The 23,073-nt window shown below is 44.5% G+C and overlaps 1 pseudogene; it reads right to left on the reverse strand.

Moving 5' to 3' along the window:
* The window catches only part of LOC146398979 (sushi domain-containing protein 4-like), a 60,178-nt pseudogene that overhangs the window by 22,926 nt on the left and 14,179 nt on the right, over positions 1-23,073 (reverse strand).

The raw sequence follows: 23,073 nt of genomic DNA on the forward strand, positions 1-23,073 counted from the left end.
TGCCCCCAGGAATTCCTGCCAATAGGCACCCAGCACCTGTGTTACTTCCAGGGCATTCGAAAACCTGAATGTGAACAGTATGTTCTGAATACTTAAGGCTGTTGGATGGTCCTTCCCCGTGCAGACCATGTTTTTCTGCAGCCACGGCTAGCCAGCATCCTCTGCAGCCCCAACATCATAGCATCAATGGGACTCTGAGCATTTAGTACTGCTTCTGAAATGTGTGTATTTGCAGCCCTACCTATAACCATTTGTTGCAGGCTTGGCTCACATGCTTATTTTTATGCCCCTCAATAACCTCCTATAATCCACCTTCACACCACTGGGCTGGCATGCCTCACACAGACTGAGGCTTGTTGCTTTGGCCAATGAGCTCTTCAGAGCCTCAAAATGCACTGTCCTCCTGAATGAGTGAGACGGTTAGACTCTCTTTCCCCAAATTCCTAAGCAGAGACAAAAACTAAACAAACAAATACAAAAACAAAACAAGCAAAAAAACCTCAAGCATGCTTCTGTTTGGTTTCCAGGGAAAAGAAACCAACAACTCATAAATTCCTAGATAGAATTTTTCATTTCCTGATTGTGATACCATTTACCAGAACCTTCGCTCTACATCATCCAGATGCAGAAGCAGGCACGTGGTCCTTGGTAAGGGTGGACACAGGCACCATGCAGGAGGATGCTCATCTCTGGGATCTGTCATCTTGTTCTCCCCATAAGGGTGTAAGCTCTTCAAAGGAGGGAAGGATGTCTATTTCTTCCTTTCTGTCCCAGAGCCCAACATTTGTATTGCTCTGTGCCTAGAAGGGGTCCTGTAACCACAGCTGACAACCTAGACCAAGTTCTTAGTGCTTACAAATTAGAAACTGCCCACATTCACTATCAAAGCCCTTTAAAAAAAATCTTGAATTGTGTGGGGATTGGTGTGAGAAAGAGAGAGAGCTGAGAACCTTAGAGATGAAGATGGCCTGAGAATCAAAAACATTAAGATACATAGAAATATCCCACTCCTGGGCATCTACCCAGAGAAAACCATGACTCAAAAAGACACACATACTCCAACGTTCATTGCAGCAGCACTTGCAATAGCCAAGACATGGAAACAACCTAAATGTCCATTGACAGAGGAGTGGATCAAGAAGATATGGTACATATACAGAATGGAATATTACTCAGCAATTAAAAAGAGAGTAATAACGGCATTAATAGCCACACAGTTGGACCTAGAGATTATCATGCTAAGTGAAGTCAGTCAGACAATGAGACACCAACATCAAATGCTATCACTTACATATGGAATCTAAAAAAAGGACACAATGAACTACTTTGCAGAATGGATCCTGACTCACAGATTTTGAAAAACGTATGTTTTCCAAATGAGATGGGTTTGGGGGTGGGGGGGGAAGGCACTGAGGGTTTGGGGTGGAAATGCTGTAAAATTTGGTTGTGATGATTGTTTTACAACTATGCATGTAATAAAATGCATTAAGTAATAAAAAAAAGATACAGAGAAATAAGGAAAAGCACTCAGGCCTACTGTGAGAACAGACCCACCAAACAGAAACCTACTGGGCCCTTTGCAGGCTCAAATTTATACATTCATGGATTTTAAAATGATGGAGCTGACATTCTGGTTCAAGATTCTGTGATTTGATGTGTTTTATCCCCACAAATCAGCATTGGGAAAACAGACATAAGATAGGTGTCCTGCCACTTGGTTGGATGGGTGCAATAACACGGGCCCCTGAACCCATCACCCACACTCCTGTGCCTTGGAAATCCTGCCACCTATGGTGCAGCTGCCAGAGCTCTCCCTGCCAAATTATAATCTCCTTCGTGAAGCCAGGCCCCAATCACAGGACTGTTGACATTGAGTGTGACAGGTGTCTCTTGACACTGGAGCCAGTGAGGCTGGCACTGTTACATCAGGGAGAAGAAGCACAATGTGGTGGGAAAAGCCATGGCCAAAAGTTGGAGGTGTAGACAAGTCAAATCACCCTGCGAAGTGTCAGTCTCCAGGCTTGTGAAAGGAGATGCAATACCCAAGCAGCCCAGCTGGCTGAGGTGAGGCTCCACTGTGATGGGGGCAGTAATGAGCCCTTGGGGACAGTGGTCAGGGCTCTCTGCCACCCAGTGGGCAGCAGGGCCTCCTCTGGACTCTGGCCCCCTGAAGCTGGGATTTCCACTGGGAGGAAAACTGGACCCAAAGAACACATCCTTTCCTATGAAATAACTCTTTTACATTTTTTGAAAAATGGCCATAAAGGTATCAAATGGTGAAGAAAGCCAAGCAAATTAGATAATCCATCCCTAGCTAATGCATCTGGGTGATGAAGAGAATGGGCTTTGAAATGGCAAAGACCTGTTTGAGTCCCCACTCCCCCATGTACTATCTTGTGACTCTGGGTGAGTTACTGACCCTTTAGAAACTTGGGTTTGCTCATCAGTAACATGCAGTTAAAATTAGTCTCCAGTTCACAAAGGCAGCAAGGGGACTAAATGAAATATTGTGTCAAACATTCTGACACACAGGAAGCTCTCAAGATTAATGGCAATTATTCCTATTGTTCAGTATTTCCTCCCATGTTTGGGGATTTGTCTTATACAAACACACTTAAAAGTATGTGAATAACCAAAACTGCAGCTGGCAAAATAATGTCATGATGTAATGCATAAAAGCCTGACACGAGTTCCCAGTGTGGCTCAGTGGTTATTGAACCTGACTAGAATCCATGAGGATGCGGGTTTGATCCCTGGCCCCTCTCAGTGGGTTGAGGATCTGGCCTTGCCCTGAACTGTGGTATTGGTCACAGACACAGCTCACATCCCGTGTTGCTGTGGCTGTGGTGTAGGCTGGCAGCTATAGCTCTGATTAGACCCCTAGCCTGAGAACCTCCATTTGCCATGGGTGCAGCCCTCAAATACAAAAAAAGACCGAAAAAACAAAAAGCCCAGCACTTTACTCATACAGTCACCTCCAGATTCTCATTTATTATGCCTCTGTTCACAATTCTCAGAGCAGTAAAAATGGTAGATGCTTGATTGACCACCTACTATGTGCTGGGCACATCACTGAATGCATTACATGCATTGCCACACTGGATACTCACAGCCCCATGAGGTAAGTATCCTCATCTTCCCATTTTACAGACGAGGATGTGGAGGCCAAGAGAAGTTAAGTGACTTGCCCCAGGTTGAAAGGATACATTAGGAAAGTGCGGATGTAAACCCACACTTGAATCAGTACACTGCAGCACCCCAACCATCACCTGGGGCTCATAGCAGGTGAGAAAAAGCATTGGGGCATGGTACAATCTGCAGTGACAGGTATACTGACAGCTGATGGACTGATGGATAGGAAGCTCACAGAGACAGGCTTCCAGAGCTTTCCTGCTGTGGCTCAGCAGGTTAAGAACACAACGTGTATCCATGAGGATGTGAATTTGATCCCTGGCCTTGCCCAGTGGGTTAAGGATCCCATGCTGCTGTGGCTTGTGGCATAGGCCAGCAGCTGAAGCTCCAATTGGACCTCTAGCCCTGGAACTTCCAAATGCAGCAGGTGTAGCCATGAGAGAGAGAGAAAGGTTCCCACAGCTCAACCATCTGGCCATTCACCAGCCATCTGACTGCTGGGGTCAGAACACCCTCATATATTTCAAAGCCCTGAATAGCAGCATGATCCAAATTACAGCACACTAACTGTCACCCTGCCAACAAGAAAAGTCAAACTGTATGCTCAGGAAGACAGGAAATTGAGGGGAGGGGAAGTGTGGGTGACACAGGAAAGGGGCAGGTACTTTCCTTGTGGACAGCGTATCTGTGTGGTCTACTCATGGTCTACTTGCATAAGTAAGGCACCACCTTTGAAAAAGACACAATTCAAGAGTTAAAGAAATACAAACACCCAAGCACATCTGGATACATTGTTGAGAATCCTTATGTCTTCTTTTAACTCACTGCTTAGTTGAACCCAGTTTCTATCAAGATTTTTTTTTCTTTTTAGGGCCATACTCATGCCATATGGAGATTCCCAGGCTAGGGGTCAAATCTGAGCTCCTGCTGCCAGCCTACACTGCAGCCACAGCAATGTGGGATCCAAGTGGCATCTGTGACCCACACCATAGCACATAGCAATGCCAGATTGATCCCTGACCCACTGAGTGAGGCCAGGGAGCGAACCTGCATCCTCATGGATACAAGTCCCATTGGTTTCCGCTGTGCCATAATGGGAACCCCCAGTTTCTCTCAAGTTTTGAGACAAAATCCCCTTCAGACTTCTCTGTGCCTCTCAGTTTGGAATCATGCCTTTGGTAGCATTTAAAGCTCTCACAAACTAATTGCAACAGATAATTGCAAGGAACATGTATTTTGAAGGTAAAGACATAAAAATTATTTTTTAAAAACCGAAGAAAGAAGGTATCAGGTGGCCGTCTAAGTACAGGCAGCCATCGCCTGAGTTTCACCATCTCTCTGGGGCCCAGCCCAGGCTGGCAGAGCAAAAGGGACTCATGTCAAAGCTTGAGACCCATTTCCAATTAGAAGCAGCTGCAGCCTCTTGTCCAGAATCTTAGCTTGTTTCTCCTTGAAGTGAGGTTTTGTTTTACCCCTCTTCCCATCATATCCCCTTAGCTCCAAGAAAACCACTTATGAAGTCCCAAAATGAAGCTCATCAGAATATAAGTCCACAAAAGGCATTTAAACCAATTCCAAAAGATTTTAAAGTAGGCCTTTCAAATTGATAGGACCTTTAACTGATCCTCTATTTCTGGTTGTCTAAGTAGGGAGAAACCTCAAGGAACCAGAAAAGCCCCCATTCATCAGCAGCTACACTCATCTCACCTGCCAGTGGCATCGGGACAGCAGAAAAGCTGTTCCTAGGGGAGATGGGGCAGGGTGTGGGGTGCCCTGGGCCCTCCAGACAAGGGTTGCTAGATTTGGTAAATGAAAATACAGGCCATGGAAGTTCCCATCATGGTGCAGTGGAAATGAATCCGACTAGGAACCATGAGGTTGTGGGTTTGATCCCTGGCCTCGCTCAGTAGATTAACAATCCAGCATTGTGGTGAGCTGTAGTGTAGGTTTCAGACATGGCTAGGATCTGGCATTGCTCTCACTCTGGCATAGGCCAGCAGCTGTAGCTCCGATTAGACCCCTCACCTGGGAACCTCCATATGCCACAAGTGTGGCCCCCAAAAGACAAAAAAAGACCAACAAAAAGAAAAGAAAACACAGGACACTCACATATGGCCAAAGTTCAGAGAAACAAAGAATAATTTTTGACCATTAAGTCCCATCCAATAGTTAAGACATGTTCATAATAAAAAGTTACTTGTTTATAGAGTTCCCATTATGGTTCAGTGTGTTATGAATCTGACTAGTATCCATGAGGATGAAGGTTCAATCCTTGACCTCCCTCAGTGGGTTAAGGATCTGGTGCTGCTGTGAGCTGTGGTCTAGGTTGCAGATATGGCTTGGAGCTGGCACTATGCCAGCTGTGGCATAGGCTGATGGCTGCAACTCTGATTCAACCCCAAGCCTGGGAACTTCCATATGCTGTGGGTGCAGCCCTAAAAAGAAGAAAAAAAATATTTGTTGGTTTTTCTGAAATTCAGATTTAACTGGGTGATCTGTATTTTATGTGACATCTCGACTGTAGGCTCTGGTTCTCTAGGGGTTTCTGGATGGGTGGGCTCCACCCTCCAGCCCAGGTGAAGAGCAAGTGCCACTCATGCCCCTGCTGCCATTCTCACTTCTTCGGGCACCAAGCTCCGTTCTCTTCCCCTCCTTCCCCTCCTTCTCTCAAAGGGGGCTCCATGGCTCCAGCCAACCCACTCCAATCCATGGTCTCCCTTAGGAGACCCCTTCCCTGATCCTCTCGCTGTCACCCCTGACAACACACCTGCTACTCTGACCCCACCCCTCACTGAGATGCATGCATGCAGACAGGGCTTGTAGGAATTTGGTGGTTTCTACATTCTAGTGGGTCTTGTTCTGTTTCCCAAGAAAATCTGCAAATGGGCTATGGTTGAAGGTTCCTTTCATTGTTTCTCTCATATACAGTTCCTCCTGTCTGCTGTATTCAGATGCCAAGAAGAAAATCAGGGTTTGTTTCATTTGATCATAACTTCAAGACCTGAACTGAAGCGAGGGCCACTCCAGCATACCCAACTTGCCTAGGAGAACTTTCTATAGACTCTACACACAGACACTGGCCTGATTCTGCAGTGGACACTCTGACCCCCACGAGACTTTAAACTGTTGATTAGTGCTCCTCAGGGTACCATACTCAAAAAGAATCACATACATTTAACAAAAACAGGAAAGAATGATCTAGTTGTTTCAGGCTTCCAAGTGTGTGCTTATAGCAAACTTTTACAGCTAAGCCATAAAATGCATGGAAATAGGAAGAAGCATTGACACAACAATAAAACAAGGGGTGAGATTAATGATGCCATGATACAATCTGTTTTCATTTGGTGCAGAGACAATTAATTTTTGAAGACATTTCATTTAACTTGGCAAGATTTTTCAGTTCAACCTTTGATGCTTGAAACACTTCTCTTTCATTCACTGTAAGCCTAAGAACCAAGGAAGGACAGTTTTATGTCTGGTTGTAAGTACTGCTTCACAGCAGATGGCCAGGCTTGCTGCCTCTGCTCAAGACAGAGGCAAGCAATGTGTACTCAGGGAATGAAAGTCATTGCTGACCATAATTCTCAGCTCTTTATCTCCTAGCAACACATCCAATTTAATAAGCCACAATTCAGTTTCCAAAAGAATGAGATGTGTTAGCTTCCAGAGCAAGGCACCAGGGTAGGCTGGATGACCAGATAAGGCTGTATAAGCACTTGAGATCCTCAGACCCTTCAAGTTTGAATCCAGGGAAGCCTTGATGGGAGGTCACAGTGCCCACTGGGAAGGAGGTCTGGAACTCAGAGATGTTCACATAGCCATTAGAAGAGGTGAGTGGTCTCAGTCAGCCTGTGATGCAGGAGAAAAAAAGGGAAGAGTCTCATGAGGGTATCTTGGCACACCAGAAAGACAAAGCACTATACTTCTTTCAGAGTCCCCCACTGTAAATGGGGTATGGCTTCTGAGGACTGCCCAGCTTGTTCTTAAATGCTCAGACTTCCTAATGTCCAAACCTATTTTATTCATAAAGCAACAATTTGCTTTTATATTTGCAAGTGACATCAAGAGGGTCAGACAAGTAGGGAGGTAGTGATGGAGGGTTGCAGATCAGGACACCACTACCAGGGGGGCCCAGGCCTGACTACATATCAGAATCACCTTAGCAACTTCTTTATTCTTTTTAGGGCTGCACCTGTGGCATATGAAAGTTCCCAGTCTAGGGGTTGAATCAGAGCTACAGCTTCCAGCCTATGCCACAGCCACAGCAATGCAGGATCCAAGCTGCATCTGTGACCTAGACCACAGCTCATGGCAATGGAGCTCCTCAACCCATTAAGCCAGGGATGAAACCTGCATCCTCAGGGTACTATCACATTCCTAACCCACTGAGCCACAATGGGAACTCCTGGAAATTCTTAAAAACACCAATGCCCAGCCCTGTTCCCTGGGTCAGTGTATCTCCTGGAACCCCTATATTTCTCTTTCTTTCTTTCTGTTTTGCTTTTTAGGGCAGCACGTGCAGCATAGGTACATTCCCAGGCTAGGTGTTGGGAACTGGAGCTGTAGCTGCCTATCACAGCCACAGCCACAGCCATAGCTACAGACACATGGGATCTGAGCCACACCTGTGAACTACACCGTGGCTCACAGCAATGCCAGATCCTTAACCCATTGATAGAGGTGAGGGATCAACCCCCAATCCTCCTGGATATTACTTGGGTGTGTAACCTGCTAAGCTGCAAAGGGAACTCCCAACCCCTATCTTTTATTATGATTAATATTATTAATATTATTATGATTATCTTGTCTTTTTAGGACCACACCCATGGCATAAGGAGGTTCCCAGGCTAGGGTTTGAATCAGAGCTGCAGCCACAGCAACACCAGATCTGAGCTGCATCTGTGACCTAAACCACAGCTCATGGCAATGCCAGATCCTTAACCCCCTGAATGAGGCCAGGGATCAAGTCTGCATCCTTATGAAAGTTAGTCACATTTTATTTCCTCTGAGCCACAAAAGGAACTCCCACCCCTATCATATTCTTAAGCTCCCCAAGTAACCTTACAGTGCCACCAGGTCTGAGAACCACTGAGGTGCCAGAGAGGAAAGAGACACTCCAGCTGTTTCAGTGGGGGCGGTGGTGGTGGGGCAGATGAGCAGGCTGGATACAAACTGGCTTCCATGGCAGCAGATAACAGAACAAACACCTGCCTGACATGATGTGATTAAAGGTTTGAAAATCTAGTTGGGCTTTAGGTGCAAGAGGCAAGTAACATGCAGCAAAGTGGTTCTCACACTGAGAGTCACCCAGAGAGAGGGCTTATAGAACTCACCACTGCCCCCCAAGCAGCCCCCTGAGCTTCTGATTCAGTAGGTCTGGGTGAGATCCAAGCATGTGCACCATCAAAGGCTTCCAGGTGCTGCTGCTCTCACTGCAGGCCTGGGTCCCAGTGTTTGAGCAGCCCTGCTGTTGTGAGTCTGCACCAGGCACACCATTCTGAGTGAGCCTGAGACCTGGACCCCAGCTTCTGCAAAACAGCAACCACCTTTTTGTCCTGTTCCCTGTGCAGTCCAGTGGAACATTCCCAGTTGTTTGGCATCCCCCTCTGTGCAGTATCCACTGTGATCATGGCATGGCATACTGGCTTTGGCAGTCTTACTGGAGGGAATAATGACCCAGCAGAGCTGTTGCTCTTCCTGGGGAGAATAAATTGTGTGTGAAGGAAATAATGTATAATGGAAATACCCACTTTCCCTTCTAATCACCAAGTACAAAGTATATGGGAGAAGCTGCAGCAGAATCAGCTCTTCTTCTAAGCTGACTCTGTTACAGATCATGAGCCTGGGAGAGCTCTGGGTTTAGCACATCATTTGGGTCAGTGCCGAGTTAGATGGTGTCCGTATTGGGGCAAGCCCAGGGCAGTAAGTTGTGCAGAACACAAGGGGTATATACATGGGGCTGTGTAAGTGCCAAACTGGTGTCCTGGAGCCCTGCAGATCCCACAGACCCTGAAGATCCCTCAGGATGGGCCAGATAAGAAAGGCATGGTGCCCAGCCATCTTTCTGAGCAGTTCCAATGTCCTACAATGCCTTTTTCTTTTCCCCCAGAGCTGAAAACTGACAATGTTCATGGTAAAAGTGAAGTGTGTGTGGGTGGGGGGAGGTTGGCCATCAGGAATAAACTAGATCAATAATGGAGAAGAAATGGTAACCAAATTAACAGGAAGAAGGAAATGTGCTAGAAGCCTAGGCAGGGCTCCAATGAGTGGACCTCCTTGGAAGGAAGGTAGTCCTAAGCTACCCACAAAGATAAACTGCATCCTCTAGAGAAACACTAATTCTGACCCACAGGGAGAAGGAGGTATTGGAACATGGCTCTCCACAACACAAAGTTCCCTGGGGGAAAATGGCCTTGGAACAGTGCCCCCCACCCTCAAAAGGAGACAGAAAGGGGCTGTAACATGTGCAGCTAATCAAGAGGAAAAGCTAGGCTCACCCTTGGTTGGAGACAGCCTGTCCTAAAATACAGGGGAAAACTGGCTTCCACTCAATAGTTCAATGTGATTTCTATTTGCACTTCTAGATAATAGAGAGAAGGCTCCTCAGAATTTAGCCCCTGGATCTATAGGTGCAAATAATAGTTACAGGATGAACTGTCACTCCAAGGGCCAATTATATTCCCCCCTGGGGACTCAAGAGCTGTGTCAGGCTGTCTAAAGCAACCCCTGCATGTGTTTGATGCCTGAGCAGGCAGATGGCAAGGTGCTAGGGTTGGAGAGGATTAGGGCCCAGACCAGGGGCACCTCCTTGGTGGAGCTTGAGGGGTCTGGGGAGGGATGAAGGTGGGCTTTGGGGTGTATGGCTGTTTGGAGAAGCACACCTCTCAAGAGCAGCTGGCCAGCTCTTCTCTTGTTGCAGAAAACATCCAAGCTGTGTTTTGACCAGGATTTAGTAAGGGGGGAGAGTCAGGAGGGGCCAGAAAGATCCAGCAGAAGCCCAATTCCGAACTCTGGACAATGACACCCCAAGACATCTATTGCCACAAGGCATTTCAAAAACATCATTGGGGGCAAAAATAACTCCTAAAGAAGCATGTTGTGTTTAAGGACATAAAGGGAAACCAAAAGAGTGGGAGAACCAAAAGATAAATGGAAAATATTAATGCAAGAAGTGGCTGGAGTCCAAAATAATTTTCCTGGCTGATACTCAGATAGTGGGGCAGGACCGGAAGGAATCAGTGGTTCAGCAAGTTCATTTGAATAAAGCACCCCACCTAAAAGCTGGCTGCTGATTCTGTGAACAGTCTCCCAGAATGTAAATACAACATGCATCTCCTTTAAAAATATAACACACAATGTGCTAAACAACACAGGAGGTTTATGGGGGGCGGTGGGAGAAAGCAGGCAGATGAGACCCTGGGCTGCCGCTGCCCCCTAATCCTGAAGCTTTTGTTTCTTCAAGGGGCCATGATGCCTCAGCTCTCGCATAAGGAAATGATTTATTTCCAACTCTGGGGCATGAAAAGTAATAACAGAGTCTGCCAGTTGTTTCCCAGCCTCAACATCCCGATTTTAACATGCCAGTGCTTTTGGTGCAAAGAAGATTGCTCGCCCTCTCCCTTGCATTATGAATTATGCATGGACTTTTTGGTCCTTTGGTCCATGTCCCACATCAAAAAAAATAAAATAAAATAAAATTGGAATTAGTGCAATCTCGAGGGCTTATTTTCACAAACAGGGTCCTCTGGTTCCACCAGGCAAATTTAAAAAATGCACGAGGATAAATATTCACTTTATGGTCTGGATGAAATTTGAATTTGATTACTTTTCTGCTCCTCATGCATTATAAAAAAGGATAACATTAGTAAGAGAAAATAGTCTCTGTAAGATTGACTTTACATATATTTGCACCACTATGGAAATTGGTATAAAGGCTCTGTTATTCCAATTAAATATATAATTGTTCATCATACCCTTCCCAGCCCAGTTACAAGGCTCCTAATTCAGCAACTACATTTGGTTTCATAGTGAATGGAGACATCTGACATGCTGGAGAATAAGACATTTCCCATTTAAACTTTAAAGCTGGATCTTCAGAGCTGCAAAGAACCCAAGGGACAATGTGGAGATGCTGAGAACAGAGCTTTGGCGATCAGAGTGCAGTAGGGCTGAACCATGGGTTGTGTGTGGCTTTGCATTTCTCTCTGGCATCTTACTGGAGAAGCGAGTCCACACTCTACAATCACGTCTGCCAAAAGAAGAGCAGAAAAGCACAGCCTCCGCCCAGTACCTTGGCAAATGGGCAGATTGTCCCACGTTCCATCATCATGACACAGTAAAACCACATTGTACATGTCAGGGTAACGGATCTTGAATCCTTTGTGACAAGTGATTATTAACTTGTCTCCATGTCTGTATGTCTTGTTATGAATCTCAGCATCTTCAATTTGTGGGATATGGCAATCTACATTTGGGTAAAGGGATACATTATTTTTGGAGTTTAAACCATTTTGTGCTTCATGGCTTCACAAGAAAGCTCTTATTTTCAGACCTGGTCTCTACCTACATGGCAATCTGAGAAGTGATTGCTTATGTATCACAAGGCTTGGGTCACAGTGCTGAGTAAAAGAACTGGTTTCATGGGAAAACAGAGAGAGGGACCAATGGGGGGGTGGTCCAGACCCAAAAGGAGCTCTCTTTCCTGCCTGGGATAGGTCACACCCTACAGATGAGCTTATAATTTTAGAAATGAGTGAACAAAGATAGAGGATGGGGCTTCACCTGAAATCTCTATCTGTCTGTACGCTTGGCCATGAGAGTGGGCAAGCATGGTGTGATGCAGCCTGCCTGGCTGGTCTCCTATGCCTCTGCCTGTGGGGTAAAGGGCTGGGCATGATAAGAAAATGTGCTTTGTAGAACCACAGGGGGCTGAGCCATCAGTGTATCTGCTGTTGGCCTTTCCCATCCTCCTTATACGTGTCTAAAAAGTTAATAAATGGAGTGGCACATCCTACTGCCAATATGCCAGTATTTCAAAGGCTCAGAGGAAGCAAAGATGGGGTCAGAACAGAACGCAGGGCCTGGGAGGCAAGAGGCAATGCAGGAGTCAGGAAAAGGGTGGTGGGGGAAGGATGAGCCCACACAACAAAATGGTTAAAAGATAAAAGTAACTCTACAATTGATTCATTCTAATTCTACTTCCAGTTTACCCTACAGGCCAAGTCACTCTTCTGCCAAGTTGGATCCAGTTCACCCTGCCCCCATCCCTGCCCAAAACACCCACCTTTAAAATCCCATGTGGTGCAAGCGGCCTTGGTGTCACCAACTCCTATGGGCACATTCTGTTGAAGGTCTCTGATTTTACGTGCATATATGCTATAAGCCTGAGCCATTTATTTCTACCTTTATTTTTTTTTTCTCTTTTTAGGGCCACACCATGGCAAATGGAGGTTCCCAGGCTAGGAGTCTAATCTGAGCTACAGCTGTCAGCCTACACCACAGCCACAGCAACAAGGGATCCAAGCCACGTCTGCAACCTCCACCACAGCTCAAGGCAACACCAGCTCCTTAACCTACTGAGTGATGCTTGGGACCAAACCCACAACCTCATGGTTCCTAGTCTGATTTGTTTCCACTAAGCCATGACAGGAACTGTCTATTCTTACCTGTAGAGTCGGGTAGATGAGATGTGTTCCCAGTTTGTTGCTTCTTACTTTTTTTTTGAAGCAAGGAAACATTTTAAAATAGCACTTTGAGGATCAGACAAACCTACAGAAATTTCTCAGTGGGTTTCTCAGCCATTCCCTAAAGGCTATGGAATCCAGAAGAGGCTGGTACCATCTTAATAGGAAGCCTGGTTCTCAAGTTCCTCTAAGCTTTGAAGAGTCAGCTGTAAGGTACTAAGCCCTTAGATTCAGGGGGCTGACTGGTGGATGATTCAGGGTGGGGGGTCGAATCTGGGTGGCTTTACAAAGAGCATGTCCAAGGAATTTTTTTTTTTTTTGGCTGCCCCACAGCATATGGAATTCCCTGGCCAGGGATCAGATCTGAGACACAGTCATGACCTGAGCCACAGGTGCAGCATCACCAGATCCTTAACCCACTGCACCAGGCCAGGGATCAAACCTGAATCCCAGTGGTCCCAAGATGCTGCCAATCCTGTCATGCCACAGTGGGAGCTCTGTCCCAGGAGCTTTGATGTGGGGCTGGGGCTGGGTTTACTGGGAGCACTCTGACAATGGCCTCTGGAAACTAGGCCATCAGTGACAGGAAAGCCTGGGGCAGAAAAGGGCCCCCAAGGCAGAGGAGAGCCCTGACAGCTGGAGTGAATTGGTGGTGGCCATTCACCATCTCCTATGGGTCCTCCAGGTCCAAGCCCCTGCAAGCCCAGCTCTGCCTTTACCTCAGCCCTCATTAGCACCCTTAGCTTGAGAGCAGGGACTGTGTTGCCACTGCCTCTGACACTCTGCCTGTGTCACCAGACCTTTGTATATACCTGGCAGAGAATAAATCCATGTGGACCTTTGCCCAGGAAACCTGTGAGCCCATAGCCCCCACATGAGACTGATTGACAGGCTTTCAGGGTGGCTCCGGCAGCTAAGCCGTCCCCAGAGGAAACCCATCACCAGCCCTTCCATGTGCCTATGGATGTCAACAGAGTCTTGGATGGTGAACTGGGTTCTGGTTTCAATTTTACCTCTCATTTTTGCATTTCAGGCTATGGAAAGAGGTCTTCTAGCTGTTCCTCTTTAACCAACAGTTTCTCTACCAGAATAGCTGAATCCCTCCCAAAACAATGCCAGAATAATCCTGACTGGAGTCACAGAAAACTGAGAGCTCTTGGCATACCACTGCTGCTTTCTTCTTAGGGGAAAATGGGAATGACATTTTTTTCAATATCACTACGCAGAAATTACTCACAGCAAATAAAAATGCATTTATCAAGTCACCTATCTGTAAAATCTGGGCTGTAAATAGAGCCTGTGGCAGTCATTTATATGACTAAACAACTATTTTCATGACTGATTCAAAACTTGTTCATGAATTAACTAACATACTCAGAGGGTGGCCAGCAAGAGGCAGTGAATTCAATGGACAGAAATGTCCATTTAGATTGTGACATATGGGTTGTGGCTGACCAGGAGCAGAAGCATCCAAGCTTTGTTTCCAAGGGTGGTTTCTCTGCATAGGGCTCTGTAGGAAGAACATGTCAAACTTCTCATTAGAACTTCATAGAGTTCCTGCTTCAGCTCAATGGGTTATGAACCCAACTAGTATCCATGAGGATGTGGGTTTGATCCCTGGCCTCACTCAGTGGATTAGGGATCCAGCATTGCCATGAGTTGCAGTGTAGGTTGTAGATGTGGTTCAGATCTGGTGTTGCTGTGACTGTGGTGTAGGCCCCTAGCCTGGGAACTTCCATATGTCACAGGTGGAGCCCTAAAAAGAACAAAAATCCAAAATACTTCATGTGACCATAAGTAGAAGTTGGGGGCTATGTGTTCAAAGGGAATCCACAGACCCCCCCCCCAATCCCAGTAATTATGTACTCTACTCAAGGAAGACTTAGCGTAGCAGAGTTCCCATCATGGTGAAGCAGAAATGAATCTGACTAGTATCCATGAGGTTGCAGGTTTGATACCTAGCCTTGCTCATCAGGTTAAAGATCTTGCATTGCCATTAGCTGTGGTGTAGATCTCAGATGTGGCTCAGATCTGATGTTGATGTAGCTGTGGTGTAAGATGGGAGTTGTAGCTCCAATTGGACCCCTAGCCTAGGAACCTCAATATGTGGTCATGGCCCTAAAATGCAAAAAAAAAAAAAAAAAGAACCAATTTACTGTGTTCTGTGTGAGAGGATCCCTATGTCACCTGAGGAGTCAGAAGCTGGAGTTCACACTCTACCAAGGCAGAGCTGCCAGGAAGGCCTGTGCCCTTGAATTTAAGAACAAAACTCAGACAGACCAGCTCTAACAAAGCCTAAACTAAACCATGACAGCAGAATATACCACCCAGAGACTTTAGATATATATTTTTAAACCCACCATGTCTGGAACCAAATCCCCCCAGTAAGGAGGGTCATGAAGAAAGAAGAAAGCAGCCGAAACAGGCAGACGTCTCAACCAGGTTATCAGTAGCAGTAAACAACTCTGAATCTTATATCCATGAAAATAAATAAACCAGGATCCTTAGTATCTGAAAATACACCTATAATATTCATTGCTTCTAAAGTTTCAAACAGAAATAACATGATTTTTCTATAGCACAAATGCATCCAGCCACCAGAAATAATTTGTAAAAGGAATTTCAGAAATAGTGTTACCAAGGACTATGAGAAACAGTTTACCATAACTGATTTTGTCAGGTAGACTCAGGTCAACAGTCAAAACAGCTCTTGTTTGCAGGGCATAAATGTGCAGTTTGGAGCTCTAACTAGAGGCATATCAAAAGCCTCCATTCCAGAAATTCCCTTTCACTAGCCTACCACTAGGGTTGTTTCTGTATCCTGTCTCTAGTAACAATGAGGATTTAATATAATAAATAAACAAGTGAGGAGTTCCTGACAGAGCACAGCAGAGGTGAGTCCAACTGGGGACCATGAGGCTGTGGCTTTGATCCCCAGCCTCGCTCAGTGAGTCAGGGATCTGGCATTGCCATGGGTTGTGTTGTGGGTTGAGGATGCAGCTTGGATCTAATGTTGCTGTGGCTGTGGTGTAGGCTGGCAGCTACAGCTTGGATTGGCCCCTTTGCCTGGGAACCTCCATGTGCCATGAGTGCAGCCCTAGAGAGACAAAAGCCAAAAATTGAAAAATAAAAAAAAAATAAAAAAAATAAATGAGTGGAACAGAGGCCCTAAGGCAGTACTACGCATCTGTACCTACATACAAATCAACTGCTCAGATTAGCTGCAGAGAACAGAGTCCTAAAGGATGGAGCAGGAAAGAGCAAAGGACATTTTATTTGGTCTCATTTATTTGTTTGTTTATTTATTTATTTTATTCTTAGGGCCACACCTGTGGTAAATGGAAGTTCCGAGACTGGGGATCAAATCAGAGCCACAGCTGCCAGCCTACACCACAGGCAGGGCAACATGGGATCTGAGCCACATCTGTGACCTATGCTGCAACTTACGGCATTGCTAGATTCTTAACCCACTGAATGAGACCAGGGATTGAAATGACATCCTCAGGGATGTCATGTAAAGTTCTCATCCTGCTGAGCCACAGGAAATCTTAAATACTTTTTAAAGAATATGTGCCATCTGTTAGATATCCTACTCTTTAAAATATTAGCTATGCATGAAAAGAAATCTGATTCCTCAAAAATGCCAAATTTCAAAATCAATACACTCCCCTCCAATTGTTCCTAGGAATGTGAATACATGATACTAAAATTCACAATTCATATTGGTATGCTAAAGGCTCTGAAAGTCTTGCTGTCAAGAATTCTACTGACCAGAGTTCTCACTGTGGCTCAGTGGAAATGAATCTAACTAGTATCCATGAGGATGCAGGTTCAAACCCTGGCCTTGCTCAGTGGGTTAAGGATCCAGTGTTGCTGTGAACTGTGGTATAGGTCACAGATGTGGCTCAGATCTGGCAGTGCTGTGGCTGTGGTGAAGGCAGGCAGCTGTAGCTCCAAGTCAAAACTTAGCTTGGGAACTTCCATATGCCACAAGTGGTGCGGCCTAAAAAATCCAAAAAAAAAAAAAAAAAAAAAAAAGAATTCTACTGATCTTGTTCAAGCCAGCATTTGTGAAGAGCATTATGCATCTGCCCACTGGTTCATTCATTCACTGAGTTACTGAGCACCTCTTCTAGGTCCAGGGCATTGCAGGGGCTGGGGATGGAGAAAAAGTCAAGAATCCCATGCTTATAGCTTTTGCATAGAGGGAGACTGCTAACAGTCAGATTATCAGGTGAGTGAGTTCACAAATAACAGGCATTGATCTCTTTGATGATGAACACACAACAAGGTAATATGATAGGGACTGACCCAGGGACAGGAAAGGAGCCTCTCAGGAAATGACATTTATTAATCTGAGACCTAATGACAAGAAGAATCCAATCATGTGTGGATCAGGGAAAAGAGTATTTCAGGTGGAAGGAACAGAAACTACGAAGGCCAGGAAAGAGCTTGGGGTCTTTAAAATCACAAAAGAAGATCAGTGTGTCTGGAGGAGAGTAAGAAAGGAGGAGATGGAAAAGCCAGATCATCCAGGGCCTTCAAGAGGAGGGCAATGGATCCTCTTTCATTTTAGAGTGACGGGAGCTCCTGGAGATTCTAAAGTATGGGCCATGACATGCTCGGTGTCGCGTGAGTATGTGCAGCAAAGGGCTAGCCTTACACAGAGGGAGTTTTTGTCTTTGCCCTCAGCTCCTGGGAAGTTCCCTCAAAGCCCTTGGTATGTCCTGAGATGAGTATTTTTGTTTATCTGGGGCTTCCAGGCCATGCCAGATGTGTATGCTAACAATGGGATTTGGGCCAGGGAACACTGACTTCAGGAAGTATTGGCTCCACTCTTGGAAGAATAGGAGACACAAAAGTGGCCACAACAATGCCTATGTGCCGATGCCCCAAATAAAACATTGGACACCAAGTCTCAGGTAAGCCTCACTGCATGTCAGTACTCTATGTGTGTTGACACACATAGTGGCTGGGAGAAAAGTCACTGTGTGTATGAATCCATTCAGAGGACAACTGGAAGCTCATGCCTGGTGACTCTTGGACCCATGTCAGTCTCTCTCTTTTGCTGATTTCAATCTGTGTCCTTTCACTGTAATAAACCATAATCATGAGTCTCATCAGTGCTTCTAGGGAACTGCTGAACCTGAGGATGGGCTTGGAGACTTCCAAACTTGTAGCTGGAATCAGAAGTGACAGTCTGGGGGCTCCCATACTTGCAGTTGGTTTCAGAGGTGATGGTGGGTTTTGAGGATCCTCAAACTTTGCACCACAGAATGTTTTTTTTTTCACTTATTATCTACTACCATCCCTCAGAATCACTGTTCTGTGTTGGTGCTGTTCCACACACTACTGTTCCCTGAAGTAGTTCCCAGAGAACATGGTCCTGATCACCACTGTCTACTCAGGATCAGGGTGAAGATGCTGAATGGAATCAACAGTGGCCAATGATGTCAAAATAAACAAGCAACATAAGGCAGAGAAAAGCAGAGGCAAGAGTGATGCTCTTCAGAAAGGATACAACTGGACAGAGTGGGTGCTTTATAGCAAAAGAGCCACCAACACATGGGTAGTTTTGCTTTGGGAACAGGACTAGTTCAGGCTGTTTCTTTCTTTTTTATAGGATATTGACTCTCATGGAACCTGAAGAACAGGATGTTCAAGACGTCATGGCTCTTAGCTCAATGTTTACAAGAAACTATCTCCAGGTCATGCTTAAACCACTGAGAAGTAGCCATGTGGCAGAGAGGGGGACACAGTAAAGTTACTATAAGCAAGCATGTTTCTTATACTTAGCATTTTTCTTTGACTTATAGATTGCTGTATTTTATTTATTTGTGGTTGACAAAGGCATCTAGCATCTGTGTTTTGCTAAAGTATTTCCTTATAGTTAACACTTGAAGAGTAATTCTTCATGCATTCTTGGCTGTCTACTCTCATACATTTCTTTTAAGCATACATAGAACATTTATAAAAATTGGCCATACTGGGGCATAAAGAAAGTCTCCATACATTTCAAAAGACTGAAATTATACTGCATGTTTCCTGGCCATGGTGAAATGAAAATAGAAATACATACAGTCATCCCTAAGTATCCACGGGGTACTCGTTCCAATTAGGAACTCCTCCCACCCCATGGATGCCAAAATCTATGGATGCTGAAGTCCCTTACATAAAATGGCAAAGTATTTGCACATGCCATATTCATATCCTCCTGTACTTTAAATCATCTCTCAATTACTTGTAGTACCTAATACAATGTAGGTGCTATGTAAATAGTTGCAAATAATAATATAAATGCTAGGTAAATCATTGCCAGTGTGCAGCAAATTCAATTTTGCTTTTTGGAACTTTCTAGAATTTTTCTCTGTGTGTGGGTGAATATTTTCAATCTGAGGTTGGTTGAATCTTCAGTGGAATCCTAGCAGAACATGTGGATACAGAAGGGAGACTTTGAAAATTTAGTAAAATCCCCAAATGTTTGGAAATTAAGTAATACCTTTCTAGATAATCCATGGGCCCCAAAAGAAATCATGGTTAAAAAGAAAAATGCTTTGAATCAAATAACAATGAAAATGCTACATATTAAAATGTATGCCCACAGATAAAACTATGGCTCTAAATTTCCCTCTAATCATAAATGCACATATTAGAAAAAGAGAAATATCTGAAAATCAGGAGTATATATCTCACAGTTGGTTAGAGTTTGCTAGTAACATTGTTTTCTATACATAGTAGATTGTTCTATAAATTTCTAAGAGAGAAACATTAAAAACTTTCATTGTGATTGTGGACTTGTCCTTAAAGTTCCATGAACTTTTGCTTTATGTATTTTGAGGTATAGTACTAGGAACACAAAAATTTAGAATCCATTATTAAGTACCCAAATTAAGAATTCCTCTAGAAAAGTTAGAAAAATGGCAGCTGAACCTAAAGAAAGTACAAGGAAGTAAATAATAATGAAAAGAGCAAAAGCATTAATGAAATGGGAAAAGAAACATACATAAGAGAAAATCCACAAATGCAAAAGCTGGTTCTTTGAAATCAAAAAAATAAAAAAAGAGAGGTCACACACAACCATAAAAGAATAAAGCAGGGACACCATTACAAATCCTGATTTGAAAAATTTAAAAAAAAGTTATGGAAAACTTTACACCAAGAAATTAGAAATGTTAGATTCAACTGAATTCCTAAAACAATTGAACAATAACTGTATAATTTACCAAAACTGACACAAGAAAAAACTGAAAGTGGTTATAATCCTAAAAAATGTAGAACAAACTGAATTCAAAACTAAAAAACCTTCCCACAAAGGAAACTCTAGGTGGCTTCCCATGAATTACACTAAATATTTAAGGAAGAAATAGCACCTGTCTTATTCAAACTCTTTTAAGACTTCTATTCAGAAAGACAACAATCCCTCATTTTATGAGTGTAGCATGACCTTGATGGTAAAAACTGACAAGAACACTACAAAGAAATAAAGACTGAGGCAGGCCAATCCATCTTATCAACATAGATGCCAAATTATTTTCCAGATGGCTATTTGACCTCATATGTAAATTTAGAGGTTGTTGGAGAAACTGGGTTTGGTTTAGAAGGTTTCACCCTAGGAGACAAAATGACCTAATTTCTTGCTTTTCTCTTAATAAACAGAATTTTAAATACTTTATTAAAAAAAGAAAACATGGAGGTCTCTTTCCACCTTGTGGAAAGTAACTTTCATTTTCAACAAGGAGGTGATAGAAGCATTTGGTTGCCAGAATTGAGCCCACAAGAAAAATCAGAGAAGGCCATTTCCAAGGTTCTATCCTCTGTCTTCATGTTCCACTTTGGCACACCTATGGCAAGTATCACAAGCCATGCTCTGAGGCCTGCCAGCACGAGAATCTCCTGGAGGTGCCTGCCAAATTCAGATTCCTAGTGCAGAAAAACCTCTCAGAGTAGGCCTGGAAATGTGCATTTTTAACACGCTCCTAGGGCAATTCCCATGAAGTAAAACATGGAGAACCACTGCTGGATGGATATGCAAGGTGACCAACTAGGTGAAAGACAGCCGTTCAAACACAAAGGTTGGCTCAGGGTTAACAAGCCCCCTGGCCCAGCCCTGAGGACTATGACCTGGAGTAAAGAACAAGTTCTTATCTGAGCAGCTGGGAGTCAGCACTGTAGCTGAGCCTCTCATTCTGCCTCCAGGGTGGTCTTCTAAGATCTGCATTATTTTATTTATTTATTATTTCTACTGCCACACCTGTGGCATATGGAAGTTCCCAGGCTAGGGGTCAGATTGGAGCTGTAGCTGCTTGCCTTCACCACAACCACAGCAATGCCAGATCAAAGCCACATCTGCAAACTATGCCACAGCTCACAGAAATGATAGACCCTTAACACACTGAGTGAGGCCAGGGATCAAGCCTGAGTTTTCATGGATACTAGTTGGGTTCTTAACCCTCTGGGCCACAAGAGGAATGCCAAGATCTTCACTCTAACAGGACTCTCAAGATGCAGACTGGGGAGCCACAGTCGGCCCTAAACTGCTCAAGACTGGCTTAAGGGAAAAAGAACTTCATCTGTGATAGGTTTGGAAGGATACCCTGCATTTTCCATAAGTGGCCAACCTAATTCTGGGTCATTTTAGTTCTGAGCTTGTGAAAAACTGCTTTCTGGGGGAATCTCCATGATCAGCTTGGTGCAACACCTTTCTAACACTCATTTTGTGACCTTTGTACATAATCCGACAAGGATATGGAATGTGGGGATGTTCCGCCATTGCCTAATAATTCTGTGACTTAAAGCAACTCAACTCCCTACCTCCATGGTCCCTGTAGAGAAAGGGCAAGTCTCAGCACTCACAGACCATGGGAGATGACAGGAGGCAGCTGGTAAAGGCTGCTAGGATTGGGATTTTCCTCTGCACTACAGGGGGCTCAGTTGTGCAGGCTTGTGAACCCTTGTCTGAGGTGGTCCAGCTGTCATCTTGCAACAATGATAACTGATCATTTCTGTCATTTATCTTTACTGCATCTGCCCCCATCTGACCTGATCTTATTTCCTCCGTTTTTTTTTTTTTTTCCTTTCAAGTCTTACCAGAGTTAAGTGAAAGACATCATTTTAAGAACAAAAACCCAAACTCACACAGAAGCCACAAGGGAAGGAGAGGAGGAAAGCAGTGACTTCTGTTACCAGAAGCACAAATAAATGGCAGTGCTCCTGAAGACAGGGAGAGGCACTCCCTTCCCCTTCCCATCTTAGAGGATGGAAAATGAGAAGAGTATGTTAGGCAAAAACATGTAAATATTTGCCCCTGTGGGCACAGGCTGCTCTTTCTGATAACCCACATCTAAGGTAAGAAGAAAGAAATTTTAAAGGATAGAAAATGCATATGAGAAGAAAACGATCCTGAATAAAACATTTTTAAAGCATCCATCTGTATTGGTGCAGTTTCTGGAGCTGGAAGACAACTCACCTTAATATAGGAGGAACTGTAAAAAAGAAGTACGGCTGCCTTGCTTTTGACAAATATCTGCCCCCACCCCCAGTTTCACTGAATAAAAGAGTTATCTGCCATCTTTTTTTGCTCCTGAGTCAAGTTGAATTTTTCAATTAAAAATTTATAATGTAATAATCACACTGAAACTCACATTGCACCTTCTCTCCAGGAAACTTAAAGAATCTTCTTCCCATCAAATTACTCATATTTTATAGCCATCCTGGTCAGGTCTATGAGAATCAAAATATTTTAGGAAGTACTTAAAAATAATGCTTGCTGAATGATTTCATTTCCTCCCCTGGTGCATTCTGCAAGGAACTAGAGCAGAGAGGGGTTCACCATGGAGACATGGCAGGTTTGGGCAAAGACAGGGACTGCTCTCCTGTGCTCTATGTGACCTTTGGCCACAGGCAGATGATGAGGTGGAGACAAAGTGCAGCTGGCAGCAGTAACTGCAAGGACACTGGAAGCTTTCAGAAATACCATGGTTGAATTCCCACTGCCCAGAACAACTAAAATAGGAGGTCTTGGAGAAAGCTCCTGGCACCGTTATTTCTAAAAGTACCCCAGCCCTGCCACCCCAGGGGGGACAGGTGGTGGCATCAATCTGCAGCCTCAGAGTGAGAAAGTGAGGCACATGCAGTGAGCAAGAGTGGCTGCCCTCAGTGTCCTCAGCTCCTCATGATCTGGCACCAGAAAAGAAGGAGCCCACGTCTAGCCAGGCAGCCTCAGCTGGGTTTCAGCACTTCCCAGGCTGCCTGGCTCCTG

The sequence above is a fragment of the Sus scrofa genome, chromosome 10 (assembly GCF_054392235.1).
Source record: "Sus scrofa isolate SSC_HxYL_T2T_F1_AM1 chromosome 10, Sscrofa_HxYL_maternal_Yorkshire_Landrace_v2.0, whole genome shotgun sequence".
NCBI lineage: Eukaryota > Metazoa > Chordata > Mammalia > Artiodactyla > Suidae > Sus > Sus scrofa.